Source organism: Leptonychotes weddellii, chromosome 9 (assembly GCF_054177405.1).
Source record: "Leptonychotes weddellii isolate Sample4059 chromosome 9, ASM5417740v2, whole genome shotgun sequence".
In the NCBI taxonomy this organism is placed as follows: domain Eukaryota; kingdom Metazoa; phylum Chordata; class Mammalia; order Carnivora; family Phocidae; genus Leptonychotes; species Leptonychotes weddellii.
In genome coordinates, this window is record NC_138377.1 from 12433822 (window position 1) to 12457576 (window position 23755).

Genomic DNA, 23755 nt, shown 5'->3' on the forward strand with positions numbered 1-23755 from the left:
TGTGGTTTATTTTGAGTCAAAGAAAAGTGTTTGGACTTCTGTATTTTGGGTGTATATGTTTGTGTGTTTATAAAAAAGGATACATGGCAAAGAGTAGCTTAATATTAATGGATGGTGAAGAGCCATATGGATTTAAAAAAAAAATCGCAGATGATTCAAAAGGTTAGGAGCCATCCTGATAACATTGCCATCAGGTGTGGGGAAGATTTGGATAGAAGTTCTATGTCTGGGGGCGCCTGGGTGGCTCAGTTGGTTAAGTGACTGCCTTCGGCTCAGGTCATGGTCCTGGAGTCCCGGGATCGAGTCCCGCATCGGGCTCCCTGCTCGGCAGGGAGTCTGCTTCTCCCTCTGACCCTCCTCCCTCTCATGCTCTCTGTCTCTCATTCTCTCTCTCTCAAATAAATAAATAAAATCTTTAAAAAAAAAAAAGAAGTTCTATGTCTGATTCTTAAGAAAACAGAAGTCATGACATAGGAGTACACTGAATTTGGAGAGGTGTTTTGCCTCTCAGAACACATGAAAGATTTTTATGCTTCAGTTCTTCTAATGTTCTTGTGAAACAGGAGAGATGCAGAAAAAAACCCATTTTGAAGATGGAGAAACAAAGACACAGAAGGTAATGTTGACACAGTAATTCTGGGACAGAGGTGGGATTTGAATCCGGAGTTTGTTTGTTTTTAGGATTTTATTTATTTATTTGAGAGAGAGAGAGGCGCGCGGTTGCGCGGACACACACACACACACACACACACACACACAGGAGGAGCAGAGGGAGGACAAGCTGACTTTCCACTGAGTGGGGACCCTGAGATCATGACCTGAGTCAAAGGCAGACGCTTAACCGACTGAGCCACCTGGGTACCCTGAATCCAGAGTTTCTTATGTGTCCTGGGATACAGCACAGAGGGCTGCAAGGAGGGCGAGTGTGCTTTGGTGTTGGAGCCTCTTCATCACGGAGATGCTTGCTCCTGCTAATTCCAAGTGAGCGCTGGCCACGTGGGGTGGGAGCTTGGGGCTTCCTGGATCAGGATCTACACAGCTGTTTTCATTTTCACAAATGACCTCCTTGACCTACGGGGCCGGGGGGGGGGATAATCAATTAAAATACTCTGATAGATATACTCATTTGGAATTTATCTTGCTGATTTATATTAGGAAGAACAAACTGTTTTCTTTTTTTTTTTTTTTTTAAAGATTTTATTTATTTATTTATTTGACAGAGAGAGACACAGCAAGAGAGGGAACACAAGCAGGGGGAGTGGGAGAGGGAGAAGCAGGCTTCCCGCAGAGCAGGGAGCCCGATGCGGGGCTCGATCCCAGGACCCTGGGACCATGACCTGAGCCGAAGGCAGACGCTTAACGACTGAGCCACCCAGGCGCCCCAGAACAAACTGTTTTCTAAGAAACAAATATTAAAAGTGTGTTTTTGAGGTTAACAGTGTATCTTTAATGTATGCATGTATGAAAAAAGAAATTTAGAAACTGCTATGATGTTTACTTTTAACTGCAGATATTTATAGACAGGTTGAGCAAAACAGACTTGGTGCCAGAGACACAGATTTGGTGTGGGTCACTGTTTATATAGAAAGGTTGGGTTTTATGCTGTGTCCTGGGGGATGGAGGATGTTTCCTAGTTTGGGAGATAGAAATGGTAGGGTTGATAGTTCTCTAGTATTCGGTACCACACTGTATTTTTCAACAGAGAGGAGGTCAGAGGGATACTGATCAAAGTTCAAGAAGTTACTCCATACTGTGTGGGGTTGCTAAATATCAAATGAGCTTCAAGTCCAGCCCTTAATTCCTCATTAAAACACCTACTGAGGGATTCTACAATTTCCCCTTAACTCACGTATTCACTCCATGGAGAAAGCTCACGCTTTTCCATCTCCTAAATCACCGGTGGAGGATATAAATTAGGATTACCTTTCTGGAGAGCCATTTGGCAGCAGGGATCCAAGGCTTTACAATGTGAGTACTCTGACCCAGCGATTGCATGTTTAGGAATTTACCGTAGGGACAGAGAGCTACGTACACCATGCATGAACGAGGCTGTGCATCCAACGTTGTTCATGGTAGCAGAACACTGGAGATGCCCTGAGTTTCCAGCAGAATGAGGGTGGCTAAGTCATTGGTTATTCCACATAAGGCCATGCTGGCATCCACGCATTCCACATTGTTTATTAAGCTCCTACTGTGTGCCACGCACACAGAAGGGGCGATGTCAGGGCTGATACGGTTTCAGCACACCTGAAGTTCAAAATTTTGTTGTTGATTTCATACAGTGTGAAGTGAAGAAAGGAAAAAAAAAAAGGGCACAAAATGTATTTACAGTGTGCTCTCACTTTCGTTGTATGAATAGAAAAACCTGGAAGGCAGTCTGAATTAACAGAGGTATAGAGGCTTTGGGCAATGGGCTTATATCCATGCATTTTTTTCCCCTTTTAATTCTTCTCTAGTTTCCAAGTTTTCCATAGTGACCATTATGATTTTTATAATATTTATTAAAGATTTTATTTTATTTATTTGACAGAGAGAGACAAAGCGAGAGCAGGAACACAAGCAGGAGGAGTGGGAGAGGGAGAAGCAGGCTTCCTGCGGAGCAGGGAGCCGGATGTGGGGCTCGATCCCAGAACCCTGGGATTATGACCTGAGCCGAAGGCAGACGCTTAACGACTAAGCCACCCACGTGCCCCTATAATTTTTTTTAAATATGACTTTGAAGATAGAGAAAAAGAAGTGAACAGACCTGGGTTCTAGATCCAACTCTTCCTTAAACTCTTGGTGAACTCTTGAGTGAGTCAGAGAAGCTCGTGAACAGCCTGGAGGAGGAGGTCTCTGAAGCCTCCAGCTTGAGGTTCCCAGATCCCAAGCTCTTGTCTCTTCTGAGGACACTGGGGGATTGTGCTGCAGGGCTGGGCTGGGAGCTTCCCCAGGAGGCAAGACTGCAGCCAGGCTGCTGAGTCCCCAGTCCCTGGGCACTTCCAGTCTCCTGGGTTCTGGTCCTCTAGGCATCTGGTGATGGACTCAAAGGGGAAAAGAGTTTGTGTATTGGGCATATGGTAATTAAATTAAGGAAGTGCCTCTCACCTAGCAAATAAAAATTGACTTGCATTATCTCAGCCAAATGTCACTGCACCCTGAGAAAACAGATGACAGCAGTTCCATTGATTGAACCATATCCAGTGCCAGGTATGGTATGCAAAGCATTTTGCAGACATTTTCCTAGTTGAGGCTCCTGGCACGCCCTGAAGTGGGTACTCATCACCCCTATTTTATAGGTGGGGACCTTCAACAGAAAGCTAACCTAAGCAGGTCACTTGGGTAGAAAAGGCTGGGACTGCAACCCCCCTCTACCTGCTCTAAGCAGCGTCTCTAACCTCTCCTCTGTTCTGCCTCCCCCTCCAAGAGGCTGGCTCTCCTGTCACCATACACACAAGTGTCTAAAGTCAGGGCCGTGTGTGAGGGCAAGTGACAGAATGCTGGCAGAGACTTAGAATGGGCACAGTCTCATTTCTGATGAAACCAGATGCAGAGCAGGCTATTAGCTGCCTTTTCTGGGGGGTTATAAATGAGGAAATTGGGGTTTCACACAGACACACACACACAAACACACAGAGAAAATATCTCCCTTGTGAAAACTGTAATAAACTTTCCTTCTGCTTGTGATTTGAAATCAAAGGCCAACTATTATACCTCATATCTATACTACATCTCACAAAAGAGTGAAACCCTTATACCAAGACCTGACCTTTGTTGTTTGACTGTTTTTCTTGAAATATTTTCCTTGCTGGTTCCAGCTTTGCTTATTTAGTAGGTATTTAGGTATTTAAAAATTTGTGAGACATACAGGAGATATCAGGGACACACAGATGGGAAACTGTAAGTTAAAAGGAGGAGAAAGAATTGTTTCTTTTCCCCATTGAAACAATGTTTCCATCAATACGATAGATACTATATCCTGTGTTTCAATTTCAGTTCCTCTGTAGTTCAGATTCTTCTGATTCATTTTATATACCATGGCCAGATTAATGTTTCTAAAATACCACTTTCATGTTATCATCTCCTACTTTACTTAGAACACTCAGTGGCTCCCCATCATCTAGAATAAAATACAAACTTGTGGGTTTTGAACCCAGGTTCCTTCGTAATCTGTCTGCAACTTTACCTTTCCAGCCATCTTCCCAGTTATTCCCATGAGGGATCCTCTTGCTCAGATGAACTGGTCTCTGCCGTGGTTCTCTGAATATACCCTTGACCTTCCTCACTTTGAGTATTTGCTTTACTGCTCAGTGCAGGAAAGAACCAAGTGGAAAGTTCTCCCTTCCCTTTTCCTTTCTCTGAAGTCCTACCCTTTCCTTCGGGCACTAGTCACATTTTCCTTTTTTTAAAAAATGAGTAAACAGGGCGCCTGGGTGGCTCAGTTGGTTAAGCGACTGCCTTCGGCTCAGGTCATGACCCTGGAGTCCCAGGATCGAGTCCTGCATCGGGCTCCCTGCTCGGCAGGGGGTCTGCTTCTCCCTCTGACCCTCCCCCCTCTCATGCTCTCTCTCTCTCTCATTCTCTCTCTCAAATAAATAAGTAAAATCTTAAAAAAAAATGAGTAAACATTCCTTGACTATCCCAGCCTGGGATGACCTGGGTTACCCTATCACTTACTATCTGCAGTTGGAGCCCCTGCGGGGCTAGACCAGCTCAGTGCGTTGCATATCACAGGAGCTCCATAAGCACCCAACTGAACTGCTAACAAGGAGTGCTTCCTGTCCCGGCCGCAAAATACTGCTACACCAAGACAGGACCTCTTACCCTTCAGAAAACAAATAGTAATTCTTCTGGTCGTGTGCTCAAAATGCATATGTTGGGGGTATTAGTTAATTATTTGTCATGCACTTGCCACCCATGACTAATCCTATTATATGACTGAAATGGAAGCCCAGAGGTGAAAATACTTATATGACCTCACAAAGCCTAGCGTGTTGGTGGAACCAGTATTTGAACCCGCATTTCCTCCTGCTAACTTATCAGGGCCGCTGTTCCTTTTAAACCATGAGTCATAGGCCATCAGAAACTTCTGTAAATATTCTGGTGGCTTTTGTCATCCTCCCTTTTTTTCTCTAAAGGGCCAGACAGTAAATATTTTAGGCTCTGCAGGCTCTGTGGTTTCTGTTGCAACTGCTCAACTCTGGCCCTGGAGTGGGAAAGCACCCAGGGCCACTGCGGAACCTACTGGGAGTGGCTGTGTGCCAACACAGTTTTATTTACAAAAGCAGGCTGTGGCCTGGATTTGGCCTGCAGCAGGTGGTAGTCTGCTGACCCCCTGCGATAGACGGTTCCCCTCTCTCTGTTCCTCACATCGGTCCGGAAAGTCAAGTTTAGGCGTAAGAAATTTTCAGTTTGAATTCTGAGCAGGCCCCAAAATTGTATACAGGCTAACGTGTGAATTATGTCCGTGGCTCGGAAGACTGGCTGCTTAGGCTAAAGGGGGAAGTTGCAGATGTTCAAGCAATAGTCTGTGTGCCTAATGAGCAGTAGACAACTGGTCATTCCATGAACATGGGTGTTGGTCTCAAGGGGAACATACTGGGGACACTCTCAGCATTGGGGGCACATAACCCCTTGAACTAACCAGCCTGAGGCTCTCCCCACCCAACCTGAGTATTCCCTTATGCCCAGAGTTTACACCTATAATCCACAGGCTGTCCCATTTCTCACATGTGAAGGTGGACCCCAAGAAAAGTCATAACTACAACAAATGAGGTACAGTGAGCTCCCCGGTCATGTCATCACCCACAGTTTTTATTGGTAGCAGAGTGAAGTGATCCATCTGCATGGAGGTAAAGGAGCGTTGTAGGGAATCGTTCTTAGGAATGGCTGAGATACCTCTCTCCTGAAAGGAACATGTAGGTTTGGGGGAAAAAAGTCTTAAAAACTGTGGGTCCAGCTCACCTCCATGACTCCATCCTAAGAACATGCACATACTAAAGGCAGCCCCCAACAAATCAATGAGGTCAGCAAGTTTATTCTGGTTCTGCTCTTCTGAGGGGGAGAGCTATTTGCTTTTTTTTTTCAATAGAGACAGCATAAGATCCGGGACCGAGAACACACAAGTTTTTCCACGGTCTTCAAGGTGTTGTGGAAAATATCAGAAAATCCTAATTAATTCCAGGAAAGAATTTCAATGGTTTCTTTAAAAAAATTTTTTTCTGAACTTTAAAGTATAGTTGACACACAATGTTACACGAGTTTCAAGTGTCCAACATAGTGATTCCACGTTTTGCTGTGCTTGCCCCAAGTGTAGAATTTCGGTGGCCGCTTGATCCTTAAACTACAAAGAAAGAAAAGGAGGAAAGGTTTTAAATCTTTATGCTTGGGAGAAAACACCCTGGTTTTAGGCAGTTAATGTAAATCGTGAGCAAATCATTCTTTAAGTTGACTCTTACCTCTTATTCTATTTAATTCTCTTTATTTTCTACATAATAATAGTAAACCCTTGCCGGGCATTTAGCCTGTGCCCTGCATGCCTGTGGGGTGCTTTACATATGCCGATTTATTTAATCCTCGGGCAGCCCGGGGAGGGTCGGCAGTCTTACATCCCCATTTCACAGGTGAGGACAGGAAGGCGCTAAGAGGTGAGATGACTGCCCGCACCCTCACTGTGCTCATACTCATCTGGCCGCCTGCCTCTGTCTTTTAGTTAGTTAGTTGGTTAGTTCTTATTTTAATTCCAGTTAGTTAACATTCAAATACAGCATGCTTCATCTTTACGCAGGGGCCATGCTAATCTTGTCTGTATTCTCTGTATTGTTCCAATTTTAGAGTCTGTGTTGCCAAATCCTTTAAATGGATGTTGCGACAGTCAGAAATACTCCTTCTAATGGATCCGTTCCTTCTCAGAGCGGACTGACCAGTCCGTCATGCCGTCCCCTACTCGGCAAAGATTTCTCACACTTGCTCTCTGCTGGGTAGGACTCTGCTTCTTTGGCTTGCTCAGAAGCTAGTGGTGTCCCATTGGGGCATGGTGGCTGCCAGCATATGGGGTGAGGTGGGGGAGAGCCCTGTGTGATGTCACCTCCATGAACTGTCTTGAGCCCAGAGAAGCACACCTGTTTCCCGAGGGTGCACCTGTTAGCTAAGCTCACAGGACAGGTGGAGGGAATCAGAAGGCTTGTGTATTAATTGACAGAGATATTACTGAAGGGGTTTGGTGAGCTTGGGAATTGGGAAGGGAAGGCGGGGTGATTTGAGTGTTGAGTGCCATTGGAAAAGTCAGCGGGCCACAGACCCCCCTGTAACTAGCTCCCATTGTTACTGAGACTCCAATCTCAAGGCCAGGGTTAACGCTATCAGGGTGCAGGGTGGGTCTTGGAAGAGGCCTCACGTTTGAGGAATGCGTGTAGGGTCCTCCAGTGCTCTGCCCTTCTGCCCACTTCCACCCCTCCCTCCCTTTCAGGAGGACACTTCAGTATTTTAGATTTGTTAGCACAGTCCACCCTGAGGCTGGGAAGTGGGTATCTCTCTCTCCCTGGGATTTTACGTATGTCTACCCTTCTCTTGCAGAAGGATGGCCTTTTCTGTTCTAGCTGGTGGGAGGAGTAGGGCAGAGCGGAGACCCTGAGAGGTGAGCACTGATAATAATGATAATGACCAGTAACACTATATTAATGGTAAAGTCCAAGGTCTTGCCTTCTACTGGTTTCCTGGGCTCCTCACTGGCCCAAGAAGATAAAGCACACACCGCCTTGTAGTTTCATCTTTTTTTTTTTTTTTAAATCTCTACACCCACCGTGGGGCTCGAATGCATGACACTGAGATCAAGAGTTGCACACTCCACTGACTGAGCCATCCGGGCCTCCGGTGTCGTCATTTTGAACAGAAAATTAGTGGTACCGAAACATAACAGGTCCTGTCCTGAGTTCGGGGAGGACTGAGGCAGGGGGTTCAGGTAGTTGGGGAGCTGGGCCTCACAGGAGGGACCAGGTTCTTCAGACAGAAAACTGAGTCAGCAGGGAGTGAATCCACCAGAAGCATTATGCAGATGACGCAGTTGTTCTGAACTGAGTGGGGGAGAGGCTGCTGGAGGCTGGGATGGGACCCTGAGGAGGACCCCTGGGGTTGGGGAGGACAGGGAGCTGAGGCTACAGCTGTGCCTCACACTAAATTGGGGGCTTCCTTTTCTGTGGTCAGACGGCTCCCTCTTCTCTCCTTGGGTCCCTCCCTCAAGCCCACAGCCTTCAGCTCTCACCGAGGTTTGGACACGTGGACCCACTGTCACCATACCGGGCTTCCTGCAGCCTAATCAGCATCACCTGAACCATAAATGACATCAAAGGAGCCGGCTGGTCACTGACCAAGAGGTTGTGGCCCCAAGGTGACCCATTGTAGAGTCCCACTGTTGCCCACTGACAAGGATTAAACCCTCTGCCCTGCAGGAAACTGAATCAGGGCGCCTTCTGCCCCAGTCTGCCCCACGGGTTTGAGATAGCCCCTCCTTCCCCAGCCCTGCCAGGAAGCTGCCGGGGCCAGAGGCCAGGGAGGCAGGCCTGTGTCACAGAAGGGTAGCCCTTTCTTTCTTGTCTTGGGGTGGGGGGGCGGTGGGCAGGCCAAAAAGCAGGACTAGCAAGGCAGGGTGGCACCTGGCTTGGGGCCCTTTGGATCAGACTGCTGGGTTCAGTCTGCCACTTCTCAGCTGGGTAACCTTTGGTGGGTCTTTCTAACCTGCTTGAGGCCCAGATCCCTCATCTATAAAATGGGGTAATAACACCTGCCTCAAAGAACCCCTAGCTGACCACGAGGAGCTGGCCCGCGAAAAAGCCATGACCCGGCTCACCTGCACCCCGGGAGCAGATGCAGGCCCCGTATGGCCTGAGGCCTATTTAATTTGGGAGCCCTCTCTAAGAAAAAATGTAAAATTATAAATATAAAACCAGGTTTATGAGGGAGCACTTATTTCAAATGATGAAAGAAAATGTAAAAAATATATGTATATGTTTCAAAAGCTGACATCCCAAACATCACAAAATCCAGAAAAATAACACAAATATCATAAATCGGCTGTTTCACACACGTCTGCATGACTTGTTTTTTCCTACATTTTTGGGCTGTTGTGCTCTTTGATGCCTTCTTCCTATGACAGTGATTTTAGAATGGCATTTTCCTCAAGAGAACAGCAAGGTAATTCAGTCATTCCTCTAGCATAGTTCGTGGGGGCTTGTTTTTCATTCTTGATGGATTAGGGAAAAAACTTGTTTGCTTCACAAGCAGTTATTGGTAATGTCATGTAAATTTTTAGGATTACTGGGCACCTGGGTGGCTCAGATGGTTAAGCGTCTGCCTTAGGCTCAGGTCATGATCCTAGGGTCCTGGGATTGAGTCCTGCATCGGGCTCCCTGCTAGGCAGGGAGCCTGCTTCTCCCTCTGCCTCTGCCCCCCTCTCTCTCTCTCTGACTCTCATGAATAAATAAATAAAACATTAAAAAAATATATTTTTTACGATTATTGTCACATGTCGGGGAATCTTTCTCAGGTTTTTTTCATGTCTGAGCCATAGGGTTTCAGGACATTTAAGTGTTTCTGTGCGGTGACTAAGCTTAAATACTGAAGGTGCTCATTCCACACGTGGCTGGGGTCCTTCCTGGGCCCACTGAAGGGGCCGCGGGAGCGAGGGGTGCTGACGCTTTAAGCCTCAGTATCTGGTGGCAAATCCTCCTTCTCGATAAATGTTAATTAGACCCTATCTAATTATTACATCTATTGATACTCATCTTTTTAATTTTATAGTTTTAGGATTACTAAAGAATGTGTTCTTACTGATGACAAATACAATCTTACAAGAGTTCGGTGTGCGTGACGATCACTCCTTCTGTACCATTTGTTAATTGTCTACTCCGATCAGCCTACCTCACGTTGATATCTGGGGAGCATTCGATGACCTAAAGCAGATAAGACACAGCTCAGCGTCTTCATCTAGTAACTACTCAATAAACTTAGCCATTGAGACCCGTGTCACCCCTCCATTGGCACCCGATTTGGAGCTGGGCACTTGGAGATATAAAATTGAGACATTGTTCCTCCGAGAGGTAGGGAAGAGACCAGCTTTAGGTCCAACTCTGAGACTGAAGTGGGAGTCAGGTTTTGTCTCAAGTTATAAATAGAATGGTCCTCAGGGTGCCTGGGTGGCTCAGTCGGTTAAATGTCCGACTCTTGATTTCGGCTCAGGTCATGATCTTGGGGCCCTGGGATCAAGCCCCACTGGACTTGGAGCCTGCTTGAGATTCTTTCTTTCTCCCTCTGTGTCCTGTTCCCCTCCCCACCCAGCTCGCTCGCTCTCAAAAATAAATAAATAATATATTAAGAAAATAGAATGGTCTTCCCCCATTAGCCACGAATTCTCTACAGTTAATCTCCATTCATGAATTCTTCAGTCATCAAAAGTACTCTATTAATATAGTCACAGTTACACATTAAGCCGTACTTTTAAAGAGCTCAATGATAGTCTTTAGTTGCCTATGTTTCCCCCAAATCTCTTGATTCTTAGCAAGTTCAGCCACTAAATTTGTCAAAATACGGTTTGCTATTTTGTAATGTTAAAGACTACTGTGGCAGAAATATCTGTGTACAGGCAGTCAGGAAATCGGAGTGGCCACTAACTCTGCTCGGGTATCTGTTGGGATGCTTTTGGTTGCAAATGACAGAAAAGCCACTTCGATGACAGGGTCAGGCCCACTCACGCCACAGGACTGGAATTTTGGGGGTGCTGTTGAACAAGGAAACTACCTGTGTGTATTCTGTGACATGTGGCCCTAAATCACGTCGCTTCTTTGGGCTTCATTTGCCTCCTTTAATTAGGGGCTCGTCTGACACCATTAGTAAAATCCATCCCAAGAGTAACCTTTAAGATTTTATTTTCTGTTTACATTAATTGGTTTTTGTAATGAATAAACAAATCTTTTCTGGCCAGTGCTGTCAGGCCAAGAATGTAATTAGTAAATAAATAGCTCTGTGTAGATTAAATGATAAGTCAGGGCAGTCAGCCTTAGTGACTTTCTTCCTACTCATGAGTTGGAGATTTTGATCTAGAAAAATGAGCCATGGAGGATGTGAGGGAGGAGCCCTGGAACATGGCCCTGCTCCGACTTAGTAAGTGTCTGACTTAGTACGCCTATCTTTTGCGTAGAAAATGCAACTCAGTTGTTCATTCACAGGAGCTCCGGGAAGGTCTGGGCAGGGCTTATGTTTCTTAGCGTAACCATTGGAGGCTTTGCGATGATGCTGGTATCACAAGGAAGCTGAGAGAGGTTGAATTTGGATCCAGAGGGAGCTGGTGTTGGCAGAAGCCAGAGGGACTCTAAATGGCAGTGGGATCGGATCCCTGTGGATAGCTGAGGGTTTCTCGGGACTGAAACCCACAGGCCTCAGCTTTCTACTTCATCCACTTCTTCCAGAGCCTTTGGCTAGCCTTGAGATGAGATTCCAGTCGTAGCACCAGGAGAGCTCTCAAGGAAGCATGTGGAGGTGGTTCGTGACGGAATGAACTCCTCGGCCCTGGTGCCCAAGTCGACGTGGGAATGCCGCGGATGTGAAGATGTTGCAGGTGCTGGAGATGGCTGTGAGCTGTGGGAGCATGTCTCCTCCACACCTCCAGTGCCCTGGGCTGTGTGAAGACTCCGGGGCACGTGTGGGGCACAGGGCTGCCTCGGTAGGGAGCCTTACCCTTCTGTCCAGGATCTGTGGGAAAAGGTTAATCTGATTGGTAGCGCAGTCAGTATATTTTCATGGCGACTTGCTGAGTTTTGAATCTGTTTGTAGAGTTGGCAAAGGTTGATCTGTGCCTCGATCTATTTCTCTGTAATTTAGCTTTTGGAAGATAGTTCTGGTGTGGTGGGTCAGTCGTGTTTCTAAACTGGCAGGCAATAACTAGCTCACTTAGTGTGCCAAGTGCAAAAGACAGAGTTCAAAAATGGTTTCTGGTGAAATGGAAGCATTAGCTGGAAGTGAAACTATCAGATCTTGATCCCAGTGGTTGTAGCATATGGAGAAAAGTTCATTTGTTGGCTTGGGGGAGGGTAGAGTGTGGATTGAAGAGAGAGTAGGTTGTTCTATGAGTTGCGTAACGGGCACCTTCCTAGCAGCTTGTTCCTTCTGAGGGCCCATCGGAACGGGAGGTGGGGATAGACCTAGAGTTTCAGGCCTGGCCTCTGGAGCAGTCGCTGTCATGGGTTATTTGTTGTTGTTGTTTTCACAGTCGTCGGGCTTTACGATTCAGAGAGGAGCACAGTGTGGGTGTACGACCATTGGCCTGGGTCTTTTGGTCTTTTGTAGATGTGCTTGTCCCGTCCGTGAATGGTGTCCACGTTCTCTACGAGCCTCAGGAGCTGCGCCTGGGCGGTGGGGGGAGAAGGGGTGTCGTGGTTAGTGGCCTGTTATGCAAAAACCAGATCAAACAATTTCCAAAAAAACCTCTGACGGAGAAGCCCAGGAGGTAGATTGCAAGCAGCAAGGTACATTTCTGTGATCTTGGAAATTAGGTATGGAGAGGATGAAGAGGTTAGAGAACGCAGCAGTGCAGGGGGTGGGCTCGGTGGGCCCCAGCCGCGTGGGCTCTTGCCTTTCCAGCTCACCTCAACAAGCACCACTGACAAATGCCTTAATTTCTTTAAGCTCAGTATCCTCATCTGTAAGAGGATGACTGCGCCTCCCTCATAAAGGTAAGTGGAAGGAAGGAATAAATAATACAGGCAAAGCTCCAAGTGAGTAGGAAGCATGGGAGAGCTTTTAACATTATGTATGTTTTAGAATTCTTTGGATTGCAAGAATTGAGTACTTGGGGTTCAGTGTTTGGGCTGTTGCTTTGCAGGTGCTTTGAACATCCCCGGGCAGAATTAACATTACCTTTGGTCCCCCCTCGGGGAAAATAGAGAGCAGGGCGGTGTGGGAGTGGCTGCAGACCAGCCAGGTTTCCCACCCATGAAGGGAGAGGCAAGCTCTGTCTGGCAGACACGTTACCAACGTGTGCCTAGATTTCAAAGCAATATTTTGTCCGCACTTTTCCACAGAGAGCTGATAGGCATTGAGTTCATGGAAGGCTGTAGGGCAGCCGAGTCTCCCAACGGGATGCCACTTTAGGCTTTTCCATTTCTTTGGTTGGAATTGGGTTTTTACACATTGTTTGATTAAAAAAAAAACCCACAAAAACCAACAACAACAGCAACACTGCGAGAGCTCTTCCACAGAGAACCAAGAGAATGGCTTCTGAGTAGATACAGAAACCTGGATTAAAAAACATGCCGAACACATGAAGACCAACCAGATTGCATCGGTAGGTGGCAAAGTACTTTGCTATAAATATTACTGGACTCCTCTTTCTCTACTTAGAAGAAAAATTGCTTTGCATTTCAGATGACAGAAATGGCTGGACAAGCCTTCAGTTCATGTGCAAGAAACTGTGAAAACAATGTGAAAGATTTTCCTAAAATGGAGACAGATCTTGGCCTAGTCTAGGGTTGAAGTTAAAGCCCCGTCTCGATGTGCCTTCCATGCATTATTTCTCATACCTTATGCAAGATTCCCCAGGCCCCAAACCATTCATTTTTTCCCTGTCATCTCGAGGTGTGCGCAGGGTACAACTCAGCTTCAGACCTTTCTGCTTTCACTTTTGGTTAGGCAGAACCTCCATCTGGCGGGATTTGAATATGAGTGTTTTCTGTGGCTTTTCTGTGGCTCCTTTTCAAAGTATTCAAAGCAGTTTAAAAATACAGAATGTTCAGCGATCTGACCAAGAGCTAATGTAAGTACTTATTTGGGGACTATTTTTATAAGATCTATTAGGGCAGGTCTGAAACTCTTAACTCTGCCTCTGTCTTGGAAATAGCTACTAAGATTCAAAAAAGGTTTGAAAAACAGGAGACTCCTTCTCCACAGTCCTAATGCTTTCCGGAGTGACAGGAGTAGCAAAGAGCACAGTCTAGAAAAACAGAAGAGCTGCAATTCTTTGATATTAAACAGGAAACTGAGCTGGGGAGTCTGCAGCAACATGGTGGGTTTTTGGCAAACCTGTCGCCGGGTTTGTCTGTAGTGAAAAGGCTCCATGAGAACTTTGATTTCTTGATTCTTTTTTTAAATTTTTTTTAATTTTTAAATTTTTATTATTTTTATTTATTTATTTATTTATTTTTTTGAGGACTTTGATTCTGTTAAGATGGTGAGTGTTCATGAAAATCTTCACCCAAATGTGACCCCTGGAAGCAGGTTTCTGTGTTGTAGGGTTTTGAAGCAACCAATCCGTTCCACCAGAGCCAAAGGAAATTTGGAAGCAAATTGAAAAACCTCTCAAAGAGTGGAAAATGCTCTGCAGTTGTGTTTCGCCTTTGTGCGGGGCTGTCACTCACCCAACATGTGCATATGAATATTCTTTCTGAAGACCTGGGCTTCATTTTAAGGTCAGCCTTCAATTTCTAGAGAATATAATTTGCTGCTATTTTTAGAGCATCATGATTGCTCATAATAACTAATGGAAAAAAACTCAACAGAGAAATAAATGTGTAACAGCTGTGTCTGCTTAAACTTGATTAAAGGCAGTAAAAAAAGTAAACAGAAGAATGAATGTGACAAAAGACAAGGGAGAGACGAGTAGCTCTCTCATTGGGAAGAGTTTCACAGACATATCTCGTTCGACTTCGGAGGCTGGCGATGTCTGTGTTTAAAGTTTACTTTCCTGTTTGTCTTGAGTGGGATCAGTGTTGTAGTGAATAATTTATAGCCAGCATGAATGAGCTCATTAGTCACCTTTTCAGACTTTAAATGAGTTTTGTGGTTGTCATTACTCGAGCCTTCTGTTCAGCCGCCGAGCAAAATGACAGTTTGGCAGTTGGCTGCCTTGTTGTCGGGCAGCCTGCTCCCCTTCAGGTCTGCGTTGCTTTTGTATTTCATTGAAACCTTTCCTTTCTATCCCAGGGCTGGTCCGGGGACTCTCACATTTCAGATGCCTTTTGCACCCCCAGCTTAAATGAGAAGTTTTTCATGGATTAAAAAAAAAAAAAAAAAATCTTTCAGTCGCGTCTGCCACAGAGAATGAAGTGGATGGAGTGAGCTTTTTCCAGCAACTGCTGTATATTATTCTCTTTGTGCTTGGTTTGATATTCAAGTTATTCAGGAGCAGCAAGCTGGGGAGTCGCTGTGCAGCGCCTGAGCCAGACACTCACATGGTGGCAGGCATTTCGGGCCGGGGAAGTCACTGGAGTGTAGAGGGTGAAGGATATTGCAGAGCGGGTTTGCATTTTGACAGTCCTGAACGTCAATATGATGTGGGTGCGTGTGGATGAAGAAACTTACTCCAGAAAATCTGCCAGGCCAGATTTCCAGGGCCAAAGAAAACCATGTTTTTCCTGCAAAGGGGCGGACAAGATGACCTTTCAGTATCCCAGCCAATGGGGGGGTCCGGATCATGGGGATTGGCCATGACTTCTTCCTCAACTCCGCGTCTTTCCCAGTCCAAAGCATTGAGAGAAAGCAAACTGTTGCAGCTGCCTGCCCACCGTGCCTTTGGAGACTTGCCTGGGAGGCTGGTATGTGAGGAAGATGAGCCTGGGCATGCCAGTAGCAGGTGGGATTTCTTTGGAACGGATGTCATGAAGTTCATCCCTCCCTTTGAACCTGGCCTGGGCAGCCTCCGGAGAGCTGTGACGTCCACTCTCTGGGACCGGACTCCGTCCAGAAGTCCAGGACAGTGTGGCATGCCCACCTGGGTCCTCGGGTAGCCTCTGCTGGCACTCAAGGGGCATGGAAGCTTGCCCGGGCTGTCTCAGCCAATGGCCTGGACCTCTGTTCGGCGGGATCTTTGACGTTGGCTGTGCGCACCAAGCATTAAAGGCTGCCATCACCAACATGGGCAACACCCCCTTCCGGGATCCATATTGTTAGACAGCTGGCCCAGCACGGTGAGGCATGTAGGAAAGATGCTCAGTATTCCTCTCTGGAAGAAATGCCAACTTAAAAAGGATGCCTGGTTGTTTGGGGGCCAAATCTTTGAAGCCAGTGATAGTCATGTGTCTTCAGGCTTGGGGGAATTAGGTGTTATTGGTGCACCCCCAGAAAGACAGCCGTCCATTTGGCCACTTCCTTCCCAGCCCCCGCCCCTTGTGAGACTGAGCGCTCAGCATGCACTCATGCCTCACAATTTATGGCCACATTTTGCTCGCACCTGAATCAAAAATATTAAAGGCACACGAGAGGCTATTTTGGGAAGGAGTGGGGGTTTCAAAGCAGAAAGTGTTGGTGAACTTCACTGTCTGACAGAGAATAACAGACTTCAGGTTTGGCAGTCATAATAAGTTGAAAAGTTGCTAATCCCCCAAAAGGAATTTTGTACAGCAGGGAAATATATTGGTGATACCTTAATCTATGCAATGGTTCCCAGAGATGTCGTTGAATTTGTAGTTTTTACTTTTGTTTCAAAAAGACAATCTTCAAGAGAAGAATTGATTGTCTTCTTTCACATCCTTTTGAAAAAGTAAATTGAGAGAAGTTATTTCTTGGCATGGTAAAGACTTTGGCAGACTTAGCAATTGAAACCCACGAGGCCGTGGTACTTGGTGTACTTGGTGAACAGAGGAAAACAATAAGAGCTCTTCAGAACTTTCGAGGAGGAAAAGGTTGATGATGCTACTTTTCTTTGACTAATCTGTGTAGTTATTAGATACCAGTTTGAGAGAGCAATAAAAAGAAGCATTTTTTTTTTCTGTTAAGCGATCGATATTTTTGATTACCACTGTGCCACATGCTATGAGCAGAAGAGAAGTATAAGGCAGGGTCCTTGCTCTCTCAAGGCACTTACAATTTGTTTGATGCTCAGTATCTCGTTGATTTATTTTTTATTACAAAGGTACACCATGCCATATTGATTATGACATAGAAGCTGAACTTTGCCTTTTTGCAAGTGGTACCTTTTCATTCAGTTTAAAAATCCCTCTTCCTTCCTTCTTCTTTATTTGCTGCTCACAGTTTTTCCTCTCTTGAACCCCACCACCCCTGTCCTTCATGTCCTTGACCCCCAGGGGTTCTCCAGGAAGAATTCAGATGCTCTGGATTGATCTGAAGCTTCCCTTGGTTCCTACCTGGAACACGGCTTCAAACTCTGGAGCCAGACCGTGTGGGTTCAAATCCCAGCCCCATCACTTATCAGCTTTGTGACCTGGGGCAGGTGGCTAAACCTCTCTGTGCCTCAGGTTCCTCATTTATAATATGGGCATAATAATAGTACCCTGCTCCCATGGTTAATGTGAGGCTGAAATGAGTATTTGCCAAGCCTTAGAATACGGTCTGGCACCGAATAAGTGCTATGTAAGTGTTTGTTAAATACAGTTGGCCATTATTCATGTATGCCATATTTGCAAATTCATGTACTTGCTACAAATTATTTGTAACCCCCCAATGAATAAATACTCGCGGTGCTTTTATGGTCATTTGTTGACAGGTGCAGAGTGGCCAAAAATTTAAATTGTCTAATGCACACATTCCCAGCTTACATTTAACAAAGCAACACTCTGGCGTAAATAAGTTTCAGTTCTCATACTGTAAACAAGTGTCCGTTCTGTGGTCTATTTTGTACTCTAGCTTTTTGTGCTTTTTTGTTGGTGATTTTCCTGTTTAAAATGGCACCCAGTCGTAGTGCTGTGAAGTGTTTAGCGTTCCTGAGCACATGAAGGCTGATTGCCTTGTGGAGAAGATACAGAAGCCTTGTTAGAGAATCTTCGTTCAGACATGAGTTGTAGAGCTGTTGGCTGCGAGTTCAGTGTTAAGGAATCAAGAATATATATTAAACAAGGCGCCTTTAGATGGAAACCCAGTAAAACGTGGTTATATATTCATCAGTTAATGAAAATGCTCTCACCAGCAGCTTGCAGGAACCTGACTGTGTGTTTCCCCTAGGAGCAGCAGTTCAATGTTTGCTGATTCCTTCTTCGTGGAGACTTTATAGAACATAACTTCCACAAATAATGACAATCAACTGTAGATAAATGGAGTCCAGGAGCTCAGAGTGGCCGTCTTTTCTAGGGCAAGCTTCTGACTGCCCAGAGTATCCCTCAGAAGCCAGGAGAAGCAGAAGTAATTCCGGCCACGTGGAGTGCCTCAGCTGGGCACAGATTTTTCTATCAGATTTGAAAAAAAAAAGATGTAACCATATCTGGTCTTTTATAAGCACAAATTGTTATAGAAGATCAATCTGAAAAGAGAGAGTAAATCTCCCCCCTCCCCCACAAATTCTTAATTCAAGAGTATTTTCCCTTGTCTTTGGACCTATGTACGAGTTTGTAGAGAAAGTCTGATACTCAAAACCTATCAATTGAAAGTCACCAAGTCAATAGACACCATAACACAGGTACAATGTGTGTTACACTTAGCAATTCTCCTGTTGGCTCAGAGCACCGGGCTTTTCAGAAAGGAATCATTTTGTTCCTTCTGATTGAAAAGATCACAAAATACTTTAACTTGCTTCTCCAGTGTGTTTATTTTCCCCCCACACTCTTACTATATGAAATGTTTGCAAATTGGTTCACACATCTAGTAGAGGAGAACGTGAAAATGATTCCGAATAAGGAAGGCTTCACCGAAAATGACCGGAAAATCCAAATGGCAGGGAACGAAGGGAGCATGGGGCCAGGGTGGGCCACAGAATATAATAATATGCCTGCAGCCTCTTATCGCAGCAATTTCCGAGTTTTGGTGATTTTAAACAATGTCCCAGCACACCCTCCTAAATATAATATTGCGTATTCTAGTGCATGTTTCCAATAAGTACTGACGGAAGTCTTCTGTGTCTGTCAGGCACTAGGGTAACTGCGGGGAGCTTAGTGGGTCACTGGATCACGAGGGTAGACAGTCTGGGGGGCACATTAATGGTCTTTTTTTTTTTTTAAGATTTTATTTATTTATTTGGCAGAGAGAGACATAGCGAGAGCAGGAACACAAGCAGGGGGAGTGGGAGAGGGAGAAGCAGGCTTCCCGCAGAGCAGGGAGCCCGATGTGGGACTCGATCCCAGGACCCTGGGGTCATGACCTGAGCCGAAGGCAGATGCTTAACGACTGAGCCACCCAGGCGCCCCACATTAACGGTCTTGTGAGACTCCCTCCCTAGGATAAATTCCTAGAAGTTGGAAATTAGGGTCCATAGCTGGGTTCACTGAAGTTGTCCTTGAAGAGTTGTATCAAGTCACCTTCTTCCTGACACCCCCACGAACAGTGGTATGGTTATTCCTTTTCAGCCTGTGCCGATCCGGGAGATGAAATGAGATATCACAATTGCTTGAATTTGCATTTCTTTGTTTTTTTTTTTTTTTTAAAGATTTTATTTATTTATTTGAGAGAGAGAGAATGAGAGACAGAAGGGTCAGAGGGAGAAGCAGACTCCCCGCCGAGCAGGGAGCCCGATGCGGGACTCGATCCCGGGACTCCAGGATCATGACCTGAGCCGAAGGCAGTCGCTCAACCAACTGAGCCACCCAGGCGCCCCATTTCTTTGTTTTTTACTGAGGTGGAGCCTCTCTTCATGGGTATATTCATCATTTTTCTTTCTCTTTTGGTGACTTTGTCCCTTTTCTCATTAGGGTGATCCTTTTTTTTTTTTTCCTCATTGAGTTGTAAAGGGTTCTAAATTTAAAATATTAACCCCTTTTCCTCTGTATGGCAAATATTTCCTCATTTTTGAATCTGTCTTGTCGCCTGATTTATAGGACCCTGGCCCTACACGCAAATTTTAAATTGCTATGCAGTCAACTATGTCAATATTTTCCTTCTGATTTATTTACTTAACAAAAACGGTGCTAAGTGCCAGGGCACCATTATATGTGTTTTGCAAATACTAATTCATTTGCTCTTCGTCAGAACCCTATGAAGTGGGCCTTGCTATCATTCTCCCTCCCTACCCACTTTTTCTTAAAATGAGGAAACTAGGTGGAGAAAAAGAAGTTAAGCACCTTGACTAAGTTTACCCAGCTAGTAAGTGGTGAAGTGAGACCATGAACCTGGTCCCAGGTGTTAGGCTAGCCATCAGGCTACACCACCTCGGGCCACAGTATTTTGCTTTGTGTGTGTGTATATGTTTATCTGTAGTCGCTTCATAAATGCTCCCCAAGTCTCCCGGATCCTTGAGGGCGAGTGCCACCCCTTTTATTTCTCCAGGTTCCTTTCCGGTCCCCTCCATGAAGTCCTGGGCATATTGTAGCTAGAGGCTTCATAAATACTTGTTGACTGAAGGCATTGACTAAATCTGGATTCTGGATGATTCGCTCACACTTGTGTATGCTCAAAGAGGAGCTGACAGGTTCTGTTTCCATGTTGCCTCCAGCAGGAGACTTGAGAAGCTGGGGTTTGGCGAGGGCACCTGAGCTAATGAACTTCACTCCACCGGTTTGGCGTCCTTTCCCTTACCACACATCCCCTCCTTCCCTCCTCAAAGAAGCCTCCTGGCTCTGTTCCCTACTGGAGAAGTTTGAAGAAGCCTTTTCCCAGGCTACACCCTCCAGAACCTGTCATGTAAACATCAAGAATGTGCAAGAGGAAAATGCAAGAGAAGAGGGCAGGCCAGGGCCAAGATGCTGGGGCAAACCTTGAAACTCTCTGAGAGTGGAGGGCCTTCCAGCCTTGATGCTGGGTCTTTTTTACCTCTGCGCCCAAGGGAAGGAAGGGAGCAGCTTTTCTGCCATTACCAACAGCATTTTCATATATTATCTCAAAGAGACTTAGTCAACCCACGATTCAGGGGTTTTCTTTGATCATAGTCTTCCCTTCTTTTCTCATATTTGACAATCCCTCTTGGTTTTTCCTTTGAAGGCTTTCAGACATTCATTTTTTCCAGTCTCACTGACTATTCTGTGATTCAGTGGGTCTCAAAGTGTGGTCCCTCAACCACCAGCAGCAGCATCCCTGGGAGCTTGTTAGAGATGTGAATTCTCAGGCCACAGCCCCAACCTATTGAATCACAGACTCTGGGGGTGGGGGGCCAGCAGTTTCAATAAGCTTACGGGTCATTTTGGTGCACAGTCAAGGCTGAGAACCTCTGCTCTAATGGGATCCTCCCCGCCTTATCATTAGAACATTGTAATGTAATATAATGGGTGCTCCTGGTAGAAAATTTGGAATATAATAAACACATATGAAAGAGAAGCAGGCCAAAATAATCACCCCATAACTCTGCCACTCAGAGGGAATCACTATTTTAATATTTTAGCATATTTTATAATTTCTGAAAACATTTAAAGAAACAATCTTTATTCCCTGTTATATGGATCATGGCCTGGCTTTCTCAGCAGTTCTGCCTCCTTTGGGTTTTTCGTATTTTTTCCTTTCCTCTCCCAAAACTCATCTGAAATCAACAATTCCATTTATTTATTTATTTTTAATTTTTAAGATTTTAATTATTTCTTTATTTCAGAGGGAGAGACAGCATGAGTGGGGATGGTGGGGGGGCGGGCAGAAGGAGGGACTCTGAAGCAGACTCCATGCTCAGCGCAGAGCCCCATGCAGGGCTCGATCTCACCACCCTGAGATCACGACCTGAGCTGAAACCGAGAGTCAGATGCTTCACTGACTGAGCTGCCCGGGCGCCTCCACAATCCTTCTTCTTTTTTAAAAAACTGAGATATATTTGACATATAATGTGTGTGAGTTTAAGGTATACAACATATATATTTGATATTACAATGTGATTGCCACTGTCACATTAGCTAACACTTCTGTGGTGTCACATTACTATCATTTCTTCTAGTGTTGAGAACAATTAAAATCTAGTTACTTCGTTTAAATGTTTATAATACAGTTTTCTTGTTGATAATCACTGTACTGTGTATTAGGTCTCTGGGACTTACTTGTCTACTAGTCCCAAGCCATTCTTTTTTTTTTTTTTTTTAAAGATTTTATTTATTTATTTGAGAGAGAGAATGAGAGAGAGAGAGCACATGAGAGGGGGGAGGGTCAGAGAGAGAGGCAGACTCCCTGCTGAGCAGGGAGCCCGACGTGGGACTCGATCCCGGGACTCCAGGATCATGACCTGAGCCGAAGGCAGTTGCTTAACCAACTGAGCCACCCAGGCGCCCCTAAGCCATTCTTTTAAAGTGTATTTCTGATAGTATAACTTCCGCACTCAAAAATACTCAATGAGTTCCTCTTGCCCTTTGAATTAGTGCATATAAACTGCTCACCTTAGCATTTAAAGAGTTTGGTCATATTATGTTTCCCCTCTTTTCCACCAACAGGCATGGTCAATAAGGAACAAAACCTGTTTATCTCGGGCACCTAACACAATACGGTGTACTTGGTAGGTACTCAGTAAATACTTGCTCAAGGAACGAATGCATCTTCTAATATGATCAAGTCATATCTGATAAATCCGCAGGTGCCATTCATTTCTCCTCCCTGGAACAGTAACTCCTGCTCTTGCACCTTCTGAAAATATACATGCCTGGGACCCATCCTAGAAGATTCTGATCCATTAGGTTTGGCTTCCTGGGTATCCCTAATAGAAAAGCTCAGGTCTGTAGCACAGGTCAGACACTAACCCATCTTTATTAGATACCCTCCTTCTGAAGGCATTCCCAGTCCTGGTGTGCCTGATGGTTGCATCATGCCCCTAGCCTCAGCTGACCGGAGGGGGTGGGCAGAAAGGAACAGTCACCTAAGTCAGGCTAAGCCAATCAGGTTATTGCCCTGAGAATACAGGCCATGGCGTGGAAGACAGAGGCAGTCTGAAGGTGGTGGGTGCTGAAAGTCAAAAAGTTTGGCCTTGATGCCGGCAGCCATATGGGGTCGTAAGTGAGGAGAGAGCGCCCGACAGGGAGGAGAGTGGAACAGGTATGTAGAGGGAAGTCGGAAAGACAGTGTGGTCTCAGAGGGAAGGGGAGAGAGAAGTGCCTCATGACGCCCCAGTTCTGAGAAGCCCGCAGTGTGGCTGCCCCTGGCTGACCTGGGTTCCCGCTCGAGTCCTCTTCACTGCAGTCAGCTTGCAGGATCCAGGAGACCATCTTTGCAGGCCTGCCTCAGCTTCCTCCTCATACACGAAGGTCCCCAGGCCTTCCACCTGCAGTGGCCTCTCACTGCTCATCTCTCCAGGTGTTACTGCATCAGGGGGGCTGGAAGGCTCCACGTTGAACTATTCCATAGATAATCCTCTTGGCCAAAGAACGAGGGATGGGGAGAGAGGCTTCCATGGTGCAGGGCAGCGAAGCATGTTGGAGAAGGAAGACATCATCAAGGGGAGAGGCACTCCTCTGCACACAGCTCCAGGGCACACGTAGGATTCTGCTGTTGAACGTGTTTGTGGAACAATAGTTTAAACAGTTCCACTTGTTTTTTGGAGACTTCTCAGGGACAAGGGAACTTTTGAAAGTTCAGGAAGGATATTCAACATGGTGGTGTTCCAAAGACTCTGGCCCCTGCAGCCTTTTGTGAGGGAGCATCTTTCAGAGCTGGGGCTCTATGGGCTTATAAGGTAGAAAGGGGCCACACCAAGCCTTGCTTTGGCTTTCAACAAATATGTGGACCCCCCACTTGAGACCGACAGATAGGCAGATGTGTGTCCCCCGCTTTCCGCATCAGGCAGGGCTGGCCCGCCACTTCCTCCTCAGGCTGACATCCCTTGCCGCATCTCCCACGACAAGTGGGAGAGAGGAATTAAGGAATGCAGATGGTCCCTGACGCAGTATAGCTCGACATAGGATTTTTTGACTTTATGACCATGTGAAAAGCGATACACATTCGGTAGACAGTGGAC

At 45.8% G+C, this 23755-nt stretch overlaps 1 protein-coding gene and 1 non-coding gene across 7 annotated transcripts in view; one reads left to right on the forward strand and one right to left on the reverse strand.

Moving 5' to 3' along the window:
• The window catches only part of FOXN3 (forkhead box N3), a 380637-nt gene that overhangs the window by 143146 nt on the left and 213736 nt on the right, over positions 1–23755 (forward strand). Inside the window, exon 1 of one of the 6 annotated variants that reach the window (XM_081830073.1) lies at positions 13760–13780. The exons of the other annotated variants lie outside the window; for them this stretch is intronic. The gene's annotated coding sequence lies outside the window, so the exon portion shown is untranslated. Of the gene's footprint in view, positions 1–13759; positions 13781–23755 lie in introns of those variants that run through there. 6 annotated transcript variants of the gene reach the window in all.
• LOC115936806 (U6 spliceosomal RNA) lies at positions 6721–6832 on the reverse strand. The gene has a single exon (XR_004072199.1). It is a non-coding gene; the product is annotated as a U6 spliceosomal RNA (small nuclear RNA).